This window comes from Pelophylax lessonae (genome assembly GCF_965119305.1).
Source record: "Pelophylax lessonae genome assembly, chromosome: 3".
Lineage (NCBI taxonomy): Eukaryota > Metazoa > Chordata > Amphibia > Anura > Ranidae > Pelophylax > Pelophylax lessonae.
Genome location: NC_138770.1, coordinates 188,197,296 through 188,211,366, shown reverse-complemented (window position 1 = coordinate 188,211,366; position 14,071 = coordinate 188,197,296).

Genomic DNA, 14,071 nt, shown 5'->3' with positions numbered 1-14,071 from the left:
TTCTCCAAAGCCTCAGCAATAAGAATTCCCCCACCTTCTAAACAGTGTTGTCATCAGTAGTATTTGCCAACTGCCTTTACTCCCTTCCTGCCAGTAGATTGGATTCTTTTGTAGGCATTGCAACATTCAGGAAACCTCAGTCACACGCTGCTTATACACACATTGAATATTTGCTACCCTGCTGCTAAACCCATCAGACACAATTCAGTGATGATCATCTCAATTGAAGATAGTTTGTCTGATGCACATGCAGAGTTTGTGCAATGTGAAGGCTCAATTTTCCAGTCATTCCCAATAAATGCTCCACTTATTTCAGACACACTTCTTTAGGATGAAAGCCTGGCTGTACAAGTCTTTCATTTCCATTTTATCAAATACCTTATAGAGGATGCTATTACAATTAAACTTTAAGGAGACTGTTACCAACCTAAAAAAAAAAAAAAAAAAAAAAAAAAAAAAAGAACAGGTAAAAAGCAAAAAGGGGAAGAAAAAAACAAAACAAAAAAAAGACACACATTTATATATTTATATATATATATATATATATATATATATATACACATATACATACATACATACATACATACACACACACACACACACACACACACACACATATGACAAAAAATATATAACTAGAGTGATTCATGTAGGGGGGAGCTTTTCAGCATGCTTCAGGACGACTGGTGGGGTAAGTGAAGCAAGAAAAAGGTGACTCAGAGCAGGGGCAGTTTTAACTGAATGGTGGAGGGAGGTGGTTGCCATGATTAATGGTGGGTGACGACAGCTGCTACAGGATAAGGTTGTGGCACAGGGCAATGAATGGCTAGGTGGGAGCACTGTGACAAATAAGGGGGGGGGGGTCACTTAATGGAGAGAGACACAATAAAATGACTGATGGTGGTGGTGCAGTGGGTGATGAGGGGAGGTGATGTGACCGATTGTAGTGAGGCTGATGGGAGTAGGAGATGCAGCTGATGGAGGGGAGGTGGTGTGAATGATTGCTGAAAGATGGTGCTGTTGCAGACCCTAAATTAAATAAAATAAAACAAACAAAACTTTACCTTGAGTGCAATATGGTAAACCTCATACCAATAGCACCCATTTACAAAAACCAAGGCAATTGTACGACCCTCTGGACATGTTGGTGGGTGCATCTGAATCCCCTATATTTACTAAGCTGACCAACACTCCCATGCAAGTCATTTAAAGCGGCATTAAACATAATACATTGCAGCTTACCAATCATTACATGCTTACTACCGCTTAAACAATCACATTTCTTACAGGGAGCTCTGAAACATATGGTTCAAATGCAGTGGGAAAGGAGAGATGTGGTCACTCAGTTTACCTCTTCTACCAATTATTTACCAAGCAGTATTCAGTAAAAATATTTTTCTCCCTTGAGTGCTTTGAGCTTTGCATGATTAGCTGGAAAAGCAGCACTAAGAAATGACTTGTAAGGTCATGAATGTACACTTTCCATTTGTAAGGACACATTCAGGCAGGGGAAGAAAGCCACTTGTCAATGCTTTTGTGTGGACTCCATGACCATGTTATGCCAGCTGTTAAGCCAAAATAACAGGGCACAGCAGATGGAAAATAATGAAGTGACCACTGAAATTACATTATATAAAAAGGAACCCTGTCAGCCACTGAAATAATTCCAGATGGAAGTTCCCTGCAATAAAAAAAAAAAAAAAAAAAAAAAAAAAAAAAAAAAAAGCTCTTTTGCTCACCTCTCAGGATCTGCTGCCTTCCCTTCGCTTCAGTCAGATTCTTCAGCATTCGAGTTTTGGATGGCTGTCCCCCACACCACACACTTTGGCTCCATCCTCTGACCCTTGTGTCAATACAGGACTTGCAAATGGTGTGGGGTAGGGTCAAAGGTTGGAACCAGAGCACAACACACAGCAGGGGACATAGCTTTCTTTAGCAAGAAGCTTTAGCTGTTTTTAACTACTGATATAGTCACTTTAAAATGTAGCCAAATTGGGTTAACACCCCTAAATTTATTGGCTGGGGCAGCGATTTTTGCAAAATCTGTGTGGAAAAAAAAAAAAAAACACGTGTATATACATACATACATACCACACACACACACACACACACAGTAGTTATTCAATCCCACCAAAAGAAGACTGTCTAAAGAAAAAGTGATACGAGACACTTGGGTACAGTGCTGAATGACAGAGTAATTGTCAGTCAGGTGTGAGCAAGCGCTGTCTAAAGAGTGAAACACATTTACCATTTGCTGTTCTCGCATGGCCTGATGTTTTTATGGCTCTATGAAGTTTAAATAAAGGATTCAGGATATATTCCTTTCAGGATATATTCCTTTCACTTGAATTGTCAGTCAAACTATCACAGAAAAAACAAAAACAAATGGTATGGTAATGGAGGGGTTTAACAGGCTGGTACTCAAGTGGTTAAGAGAAAGTAAATGCTTCTTGTAGGAGTGTATAAAGTAATGTAAAGACAAGGAGGCAGCAAACATTTCAGAGCTTGTTTCCACAGGTATTCTGCTCCTATGCATTCCAACTGGAGTGTATGCCGAGGTTTTTTCCACAGTCAACAGATCATCCAGTATTGAATAAAATGGCTGGGAACCTAAACAGTTTATATCCCAACAGCAGCAATGGGTCTTTAAAGGAGTACCATTGTAAGAATTCAGCAAAACCTTACTAAGATATGTCTAAAATGACCAAGTCAAAAATACCTCAACCATGGTTTATAAAAGATGCCCTTTACCGCCAAGTGTTAAAAATCACAGAGTCAGAATTTTCCATCCTACAAGTACTCCTGCTCATCACTTTGATGAGTACCTTTGACCAGTCACTCGACTATTAACCCTGGCAACACCCATAGATTACAGCTGTGGGGTATGGTAGGAGGGTAGGTATATCAACTATTGAAGCCAGCACCAGCACCAGCACAAGGGGCACTTCAGAAATAAAAGGTATGCACCGTTTTATCTAAACTTGGGCTTTGAAGTAAATATTGGGGGTTCAAAGTAGTAAAGGTTATAAGGGAAGTGTAGGTTAGAGATCAACCTGCTAGCTTTGTTTCTAAGTTTAGAGATTACCCACTTATCTGTTCCTCTAGAGCAGTGTTTCTCAACTCCGATCCTCAGGGCACACTAACAGGCCAGATTTTAAGTATTACCTTGGGGAGATGCAAACTAGAATACTGCAATCACTGAGCAGCAAAAGATATCACCTGTGATGTATTTCAGTTTTCTTGCAAACCTGGCCTGTAAGTGTGCCCTGAGGACCGGAGTTGAGAAACACTGCTCTAGAGCAGTGGTTCTCAATTCCGGTCCTCGGGACCCACTAACAGGCCAGATTTTAAGTATTACCTTGGGGGATGCAGACTAGAATACTGCAATCACTGAGCAGCAAATTAGATCACCTGTGATGTAATTTAGTTATCTTGCAAACCTGGCCTGTTGGTGGGTCCCGAGGACCGGAGTTGGGAACCACTGCTCTAGAGGGAGCTCCTCTCATGTGGGGGACAAAAGCACCATCAGGACTCTGTTAAACTTTCAGAAAGTTAGAACTTGTCTCAATATGTTTATGCAGTCTAGTAGTGAAGAAGGCAAGTACAGGAAACCTATGGTGCCCCCTATCCAAGGACCCTGTTGCTTTTCTTGGTGACAGTATAAAACGATAGCCCCTCTCTCCCTTCTCCTCCATGCCTTTCCATTGCTAAACACTGGGGGGGGGGGGGGGGTGTTAGGATATACAATGAGATTGACTGATTCACCTCCCAGTTAGTCCCAGCACATACACACCATAGACACAGCCTGTGATTGGCAAAACCACCACCAGATATCTTTACAGTATGAAAGTGAACATTTGCTTTGAAATATAGATTTGTAATAAAGTTTAAAACACTTGTTACTATGAATTCTCTTAATTCTCAATTTTGAAAGTTTTTTTTTTTCCAGGTCATATGACCTGCACAGCACCAAGTCAGCACTGTGCAGACACAGATTCATAATCCAGACATCCTTTACTGCTTTAGAGTATACATCAGCAGAGTACTAAAAATCCCTCCATCAGAACCTTCCCTGATGATGGGAAAGACCTGGGAAATGTCAAGTAACTGCTGAACAACAATGATTAAATAAATAAAGTGCTCCTATGCTTTTTTATAATAATAGTGGCATGATCTTTACATAAATAGAAGGAATCATGACAATAAAATATTGTATGTTTACTATCACTTTAAAAGGACAATGCAACATTGAAGATTATGCCAGCCAAGGGAAATTGCTGACCCACAATCATGGATGGGCTTCCTGTGAAAATTTTCCCTTCAATAAAAATATATTTGTGACCTTTACACCAATAGAAAAATGACACTTCTCCATCCACAGTGAGCGATAATAATGCAGGTCTAGTGTATCAGGAATGTAGCACCAGATCTTTGCTGCCGTTCCTCTACTGCAGATAAGAAAAATAAATCACACTTCTTTAATTAAAGGACATTTTACAGAGAGCTAGCTTTCAGAATGTTATGACTGAAAATGAATCATAACTTAGCCTGGAACCACAAAGGCTACAGGTCTGTTTACACTGCTGCTGCAAAAAAATCCACATCTCAAAAGTAGCTAGAAGAATGCAATGTCAGTTAATGTAGCAATTAGGGTTGAGCGGACACCTAGATGTCCGTGTTCGACGGGTTCGGCCGAACTTTAAAAAAAAGTCCGGGTCCGTGTCCCGGACTTTTACCGAACTTTTCCCGGACACCGAACCCCATTGAAGTCAATGGGGACCCGAACTTTAAGGCACTAAAATGGCTCTAAAACACCAAAGGAAAGGGCTAGAGTGCTGCAAATGGCAGCAAAACGTAATTAAGAGCATGGCAAGTGCTCTGCAAACAAATGTGGATAGGGAAATAACTTAAAACAACAAAAAAAAACAGAAAAATAAAACAATGTTCTTCTTCATCTCTGAAGGATGAGGCCCATATGGAGTAGGAGGGAGGTTGAGGTGGTGGTGGATGTGGCGGTGACATAGGCGTGCGCACAGGGTGTGCTGGGTGTGCCTGGGCACACCCTAATCACCTAGGGCACATAGCATTGCCAGTGAGGAGATGGGAAAGATCTCCCTGGGACCTGCTCTGCTCTATTTCTCCTTGCCTACAGGTACATGGCCCCGATACATTACTCTCCCTGCTGGCAAACACATGCATGTATATTTCAACTTTGGGGTGCACACCTTAATGCAATAGGCTGCGCACACCTATGGGCGGTGTAGGTGGAAGCGGCGGTGGAGGAGGACCAGGGCCGGATTAACAGCATCATGGGCTTGGTGCTGAGGATTTTGAAGGGCCTTAAGGGCCGTGCCTTGCCATGCACCCAGAGGAGGAAGGGTGCAGCCATGCATGCCTAATTCAACATGGGATGCTGTCTCTGAAGCCCATAAACACATCCATGCATCGCCAACTGTCCCTCCTTGTCCGGCCTTCACGCTGTGTGGGGAGGTTCTGAGGGTGCTGCCTGGGGAAGCGAGCATAGAAGCCAGACTTCTGTGTTTACAAGTGACAGAAGAGCGGTAACAGTGAATATGGCCAACCCGGGGCCTATATAAAAGGTAGGGGCCTGGAGCTGCAGCTCCAATAGCCCCTACATTAATCTGGCCCTGAGGAGGAGGACGAGGTAGCCAACACTGCTTCTTTTCAAAAATTTTAAATGAGGGTACACCCCAAAAGAGTGAGAAAGAGCAAAAATGGAACAATGGGTGGGTAAGGTCGGTATCCATTGCTATTCTGCATAAGGTACGGAAAAGTCCCGTGGGATCCATGCCTGGTTCATTTTAATGAACGTGAGCTTGTCCACATTGTCTCTGGACAGGCGGCTGCGCTTGTCTGTTATAACGCCCCCAGCCGTGCTAAATACCCGTTCAGATAATACACTGGCTGCAGGGCACGCCAGCACCTCCAAGGCGTAAAGGGCAAGCTCAGGCCATGTGCCCAATTTGGAGACCCAGAAGTTGAAGGGGGCAGACCCGTCATTCACTACATGTAGGCGTGTGCACACATACTGCTCCACCATGTTGGTAAAATGCTGCCTCCTGCTAAGACGTTCCATCTGAGCTGCTGGTGCTGCTGTTTGTTGTGGCGTGCTGACAAAGCTTTTCCACATTTCGGCCATGCTAACCCTGCCTTCTGAGGTGCTGGCGGTGCCCTGGTTGCGTTGGCGACCTCCTCCTCCTCCTCCGCCTTGTGCTTCCACTGTGGCCCCGCTGTCAGATGGGAATGCCAGCAGCATGGCGTCTACCAGCGTGCGCTTGTACTCGCGCATCTTGCGATCGCGCTCCAGTGAGTGAATTAAGGACGGTACGTTGTCCTTGTAACGGGGATCCAGCAGCGTGGCCACCCAGTAATCAGCACAAGTTAGAATGTGGGCAACTCGGCGGTCGTTGTGGAGACACTGCAGCATGTAATCGCTCATGTGTGCCAGGCTGCCCAGAGGCGACGAAAGGCTGTCCTCTGTGGGAGGTGTATCGTCCGTGTCCTCTGTATCCCCCCAGCCACGCACCAGTGATGGCCATGAGCTGGCCTGGGTGCCACCCTGCTGTGAACATGGTTCCATCTCCTCCTCCAGCTCCTCCTCCTCCTCATCCTCCAGAACTGTGCCCCTGCTGGACAATTGTGTCCCTGGCGTTTGTGTGTGCAGGAACCCACCCTCGGAGCCCCTTGCGAATGACTGCCCTGAAAGCCTTTGAAATGTTACCTCTTCATCCTCCTCCTCCTCCTCCTCCTCATCCTGTGCCACATCCTCTTCCATCATCGCCCAAATTGTTTTTTCAAGGAGGCATAGAAGTGGGATAGTTAAGCTGAGAATGGCGTCATTGCCACTGGCCATGTTGGTGGAGTACCCAAAACAGCGCAACAAGGCACAATATATGCAAATGTCAAATATGCAAACTATGCCGCAATTTAATGTTTTTTACACCAAAAGGGTGTGTATTGAATAGCGGAATAGGATAAAAAACTGTGTATCTCACACGTACAAACACAGACTAGGCCCGATTAAATTTTTTCCTACCCTAAAGGGAGGATGAGGAAGAGGAGTATGGAACATGCAGCACCCTCAAATCTTCAGAAGTATGAGATGAACCCCAAAAACTTGGAAAGGTGGATCTCTCTCACACGTACCAACACAGACTATCCCCCAATTGAACTGATCCCCAAAGGTTTTTGATTAAATAGCGGAATAGAAAATATGATCCAAAAAAAGTGTATGTATATCACACGTACACAACCACACTAGGCCCCAATTACTATTGTTTGTACCCCTAAAAGGCTAGATGAGGAGTAGGGGGGGTATGGAACAGGCAGCACCCTCAAACCTTCAGAAGTATGAGATGAACCCCAACAACTTGGAAAGGTGGATCTCTCTCACACGTACCAACACAGACTATCCCCCAATTTAACTGATCCCCAAAGGTTTTTGATTAAATAGCGGAATAGAAAATATGATCCAAAAAAAGTGTATGTATATCACACGTACACAACCACACTAGGCCCCAATTACTATTGTTTGTACCCCTAAAAGGCTAGGAGTAGGGGGAGTATGGAACAGGCAGCACCCTCAAACCTTCAGAAGTATGAGATGAACCCCAACAACTTGGAAAGGTGGATCTCTCTCACACGTACCAACACAGACTATCCCCCAATTTAACTGATCCCCAAAGGTTTTTGATTAAATAGCGGAATAGAAAATATGATCCAAAAAAAGTGTATGTATATCACACGTACACAACCACACTAGGCCCCAATTACTATTGTTTGTACCCCTAAAAGGCTAGATGAGGAGTAGGGGGGGTATGGAACAGGCAGCACCCTCAAACCTTCAGAAGTATGAGATGAACCCCAACAACTTGGAAAGGTGGATCTCTCTCACACGTACCAACACAGACTATCCCCCAATTTAACTGATCCCCAAAGGTTTTTGATTAAATAGCGGAATAGAAAATATGATCCAAAAAAAGTGTATGTATATCACACGTACACAACCACACTAGGCCCCAATTACTATTGTTTGTACCCCTAAAAGGCTAGGAGTAGGGGGAGTATGGAACAGGCAGCACCCTCAAACCTTCAGAAGTATGAGATGAACCCCAACAACTTGGAAAGGTGGATCTCTCTCACACGTACCAACACAGACTATCCCCCAATTTAACTGATCCCCAAAGGTTTTTGATTAAATAGCGGAATAGAAAATATGATCCAAAAAAAGTGTATGTATATCACACGTACACAACCACACTGGGCCCCAATTACTATTGTTTGTACCCCTAAAAGGCTAGATGAGGAGTAGGGGGAGTATGGAACAGGCAGCACCCTCAAACCTTCAGAAGTATGAGATGAACCCCAACAACTTGGAAAGGTGGATCTCTCTCACACGTACCAACACAGACTATCCCCCAATTTAACTGATCCCCAAAGGTTTTTGATTAAATAGCGGAATAGAAAATATGATCCAAAAAAAGTGTATGTATATCACACGTACACAACCACACTAGGCCCCAATTACTATTGTTTGTACCCCTAAAAGGCTAGATGAGGAGTAGGGGGGGTATGGAACAGGCAGCACCCTCAAACCTTCAGAAGTATGAGATGAACCCCAACAACTTGGAAAGGTGGATCTCTCTCACACGTACCAACACAGACTATCCCCCAATTTAACTGATCCCCAAAGGTTTTTGATTAAATAGCGGAATAGAAAATATGATCCAAAAAAAGTGTATGTATATCACACGTACACAACCACACTAGGCCCCAATTACTATTGTTTGTACCCCTAAAAGGCTAGATGAGGAGTAGGGGGGGTATGGAACAGGCAGCACCCTCAAACCTTCAGAAGTATGAGATGAACCCCAACAACTTGGAAAGGTGGATCTCTCTCACACGTACCAACACAGACTATCCCCCAATTTAACTGATCCCCAAAGGTTTTTGATTAAATAGCGGAATAGAAAATATGATCCAAAAAAAGTGTATGTATATCACACGTACACAACCACACTAGGCCCCAATTACTATTGTTTGTACCCCTAAAAGGCTAGATGAGGAGTAGGGGGAGTATGGAACAGGCAGCACCCTCAAATCTTCAGAAGTATGAGATTGTGTTCACTGTACCCCACAAAGATTGAGTTCACTGCACCCCACAATGATTGTGTTCACTGCACCCCACAAAGATTGTGTTCACTGCACCTCACAAAGATTGTGTTCACTGTACCCCCCAAAGATTGTGTTCACTGCACCCCACAAAGATTCTGTTCACTGTACCCCACAAAGATTGTGTTCACTGCACCCTAAAAGGATGTTGTTCACTGCACCCCACAAAGATTGTGTTCACTGCACCCTAAAAGGATGTTGTTCACTGCACCCCAAAAAGATTGTGTTCACTGTACCCCCCCAAAGATTGTGTTCACTGTACCCCCCCAAAGATTGTGTTCACTGCACCCCCCCAAAGATTGTGTTCACTGTACCCCCCAAAGATTGTGTTCACTGCACCCCAAAAAGATTGTGTTCACTGTACCCCCCAAAGATTGTGTTCACTGCACCCCACAAAGATTCTGTTCACTGTACCCCACAAAGATTGTGTTCACTGCACCCCAAAAAGATTGTGTTCACTGTACCCCCCCAAAGATTGTGTTCACTGCACCCCACAAAGATTCTGTTCACTGCACCCCACAAAGGATTTTGTTCACTGCACCCCAAAAAGATTGTGTTCACTGCACCCCAAAAAGGATTTTGATCACTGCACCCCAAAAAGGATGTTGTTCACTGCACCCCAAAAATGATTTTGTTCACTGCACCCCAAAAAGATTGTGTTCACTGCACCCCAAAAATGATTTTGTTCACTGCACCCCAAAAAGGATGTTGTTCACTCCACCCCAAAAAGATTGTGTTCACTGCACCCCAAAAAGATTGTGTTCACTGCACCCCACAAAGGATTTTGTTCACTGCACCCCAAAAAGATTGTGTTCACTGCACCCCAAAAAGGATGTTGTTCACTGCACCCCAAAAAGATTTTGTTCACTGCACCCCAAAAAGATTGTGTTCACTGCACCCCACAAAGGATTTTGTTCACTGCACCCCACAAAGATTGTGTTCACTGCACACCAAAAAGGATTGTGTTCACTGCACCCCAAAAAGATTTTGTTCACTGCACCCCAAAAAGATTGTGTTCACTGCAGCCCAAAAAGATTGTGTTCACTGCAGCCCAAAAAGATTGTGTTCACTGCAGCCCAAAAAGATTGTGTTCACTGCAGCCCAAAAAGATTGTGTTCACTGCAGCCCAAAAAGATTGTGTTCACTGCAGCCCAAAAAGATTGTGTTCACTGCAGCTCACACACAGAAAAATGGATGTGGATCACTGACACCTGCCTATCTCCAATCCCACACCACACAGCAATATCGATTGTAGTTTGTAGAACACAGTTTCCCTAAAATTCAGCAGACTCTGTCCCTAACAGGATTGAGAAGAGATCGTAGATCAGGATTGAGTGCAGATTCACCCCACCCCCCACACAGCAATATCGATTGTAGTTTGTAGAAGACACTGACCCTATAATTCAGCAGACTCTATCCCTAAAATGCCTACAACTCGCCCTGCCTAAACACTCCGACCTGTCCCTCAATTCTATCCGGACACAAATGGTTTTTTCCTGCCTATCTTTCCCTAATCAGCAGCCAGCACATTGATGTGTGCTCTGTCCCTTAGCTAAGCAGCAGAATGACGCTGCTGCGGCGGCTGCCTCGAACTTATAAAGACTTGGTCACATGCTTCAGACGGCCAATCACAGCTACTAAGACATTTGCAGGCATGGCTGGGATGGCTTAAGGCACACCAGTTAAACGATTGTTGATTGGCTGTTGAAAGCCCGCCATGAAAAGAGCGCCAAAGCATGCAAAACCCGGAAATAAAACGACCGAACACGGATTTTTACCCGAACATACAGTAAAGTGTCCGTGTCCGTGTTCGGGTAAAAAAAATCCAATTATTCGGTACGAACACGAATAATACAGTCCGTGTTCGCTCAACACTAGTAGCAATGTGTAATAGTATGCATCATTTCACTCGTGTCATAGTGCTACAGAGACAAACTCTAACGAGGTGGAGATACATTGCTTAGGGGAACAGAACAGGGCCATTCTGAATGAACGTTCTTGGGGAACCAAATGATGAACCAGTTTAGAAAACACAGTCCAGTCACTACAAGATGAAGTGGGGCTGGGGCTCCAACCAGGGGCACTTGTATGACTACATCACTCCGGTTTCATTAAGTAGAGAAATTGGCCCAGTAGACATCATGAGCTGGCTGGGTTGTGAGTACACATCTGACCTCTCTAATTTCTATGACCAGTTTAACAAAATAAATCAAAAACACATCCTGTAGTTACCTCTAAATGAGTTTGCCAATGTAGGCAAAGAGAAAAACATTACAGCATCCAATGCCACTGATCTCACAAAAACCTCCCCAAAAGCCACTCCACTAAGCTAAACCTACCCCTATTAAACAAGTGCATAATACCCCATCAAAGCGAGTTCTCCGGTGGGAGCTGGTCTTGCTCTCCCCTAGGAGCCCCTTCCTCTCTACCCTATGGCCTGCCACTAATACACCCTACAAAAACCTGTCGGGAACCCTGAGAGGCCAGCACCTCACCTTAAAACCACAATGGGCGAAGTGCTGGGCTCTACAAGATACCAACCAACCATATGAAGTGAGAAACAAATTGGTTAGGTGTGACCAAACCAAAGAATAATACAGATCAAAGGCAGCATAGAGGTAAATGCAAGTCCTTAAATTGCAACATACCTAGCCGCTGTACCGACATATGTCACCATCAAAGTTACTGTATTGAGAGTGGTTTATTCATCAGCAGAAACAAATGGTATAAACGTCATCAACCATGCGACAGTCCACCTAGGTGATCAGCGGTATACAATGCAAGCATATGAAATTGATACACAGCCCCCAGTCTCAGGTGTTTCAGATATAACACAACGGACACCCAGGTCTGGCCTGTAGCATAGGAATGGTCCCACAAAATGAGTAACCCGAACCCCTGTACACAACATCTTGGGTCTGTATTGGTTAATTTACTCATGATCCTCCATCTGTTGCGGTAGCCTCTCTAAAGGCTGTGTAGTGTCAGATGCTGATCATCCATGGCCAACTTCCCATTGCTGTATCGAATCTGGCGATCCCGATGTCTGTGTACTAGTGGCACTCATGAGGCCGCTCTCCAGTGAAGGCTGTGCTCTTTTCAGGTCAAGTCACACCTAACCAATTTGTTTCTCACTTCATATGGTTGGTATCTTGTAGAGCCCAGCATTTCATTTGCCCATTGTGGTTTTAAGGTGAGGTGCTGGCCTCTCAGGGTTCCCAACAGGTTTTTGTAGGGTGTATTAGTGGCAGGCCATAGGGTAGGGAGGAGGGGGCTCCTATGGGAGAGCAAGACCAGCTCCCACTGTAGCACATACATTGATGGGGTACTATGCACTTGTTTAATAAGGGTATGTTGAGCTTCGTGGAGTGGCTTTTGGGGAGGTTTTTTTCTGATCAGTGGCATTGCTATAATGTTTTTCTTTGCCTAGATTGGCAAAAAAACTCATTTAGAGGTAACTACAGGATGTTTTGATCTATTTTTTCTTTTTTTATTACATGCCATTTTTGGATTACACATCCCCCTCTTACTTGTAAGGGATAAGACCTCTCTGTGCTTAATGAATCAAAGAAAAAAACAGATCAGGGAGTTCTGCTATTAATAATGACCAGCTTTAGTCATTTCTCATTTTTGGGCATTTACTATCACACAGCTGATCAAAACATTAGATGCTCAGTTATCAGGGTTCATTTGCATATCCACAATTCCCCAATACCTTTAACGGTCTTAAGGGTAATTACTGTGTTTTGTTTTTTTGTTTTTTTCGATAAGTACACATTTTAAGTCATTAACAATACATTTGCCTAAAACCTTTTATTTTTCCTTTGTTATGTACCCACTTGCAGCTTAGAAGCACACATTAGTGGTCAATGAACAAGCAGTAAGTCTGCATCCCTCCTGAACAGCTGCAGAGAAAAGTCATCACAGAATAATTAGTCATTTTACATTCTGTTGAGCAGACTGACAAGCCTACATTAAGAAAAAGAAAACTGCAAGTACAGGTAAACTGTTATTGAATTAAAGCAGACCTTTGCTCAGGAATAGGACTTACTCTTCAGACAGATTCCTCCTCCCTCCCTTTTACAAAAAAAAGTTGTGTTAATCTTTATTTTTATACTCTTTACTTTTTGCATCCTTGCCTGACTGAGGGGCAATGTATGGCAGTGTGATGGATACATATCTCAGGCATTAGCAGACACCCAGTGTGTCTATAGTACCAGGAAGAGATCTGTGGACATGTGCATAATAGCATGAAACCCCTGGCACCATGGGTGTCCGCAGGTAGGGGCAAGGGGGGGGGCAAATGCCCCCCCCCCCCCCCGGAATCTCAACTTCCCCTTTCAAGTTGTTGTTAAGCCACTTTATATCATCCTGTCTGGTCTGTTTAATAATCGTGTGTGTCTGTGTTTTTAAAAAATAGGCCATTCTTTACCAGTTTTCAGGGGGCCAAGCACAGCTCACGTGACCCATCGGCTCTATCCTTTCCCCATCTGACAGCTGGCTGCAGTGGGCGGGGCTGAGGATTCCTCACTGATGTCAGCCGGGAGGGGAGGAGGAGAGAGGTGGCGGGTCACGTGAGTGGCGTTCTGAAAACTTGTAAAGAATGGCTTATTTTTATAAAACACAGACAGAGGGGCACACAGGATTATTAAACAGACGGTAGGCAGGATATGAAACCTTAAATTACACTACAGCAGCAGGAGGGGAGGGGGGCGGGCACTGACACAGGAGTAGACAGGTAGGGAGAGAGGGGGGAGAGAGAGGACAGAGGAGGACAGGATGGCTGCTGATGATGGAGGCACGTAAACTGACCACAGAGTCAGGGCTCAGCGGCCATGCTATACCGTGGTCAGTTTATAGAGAAGAGGACATAGCCAGG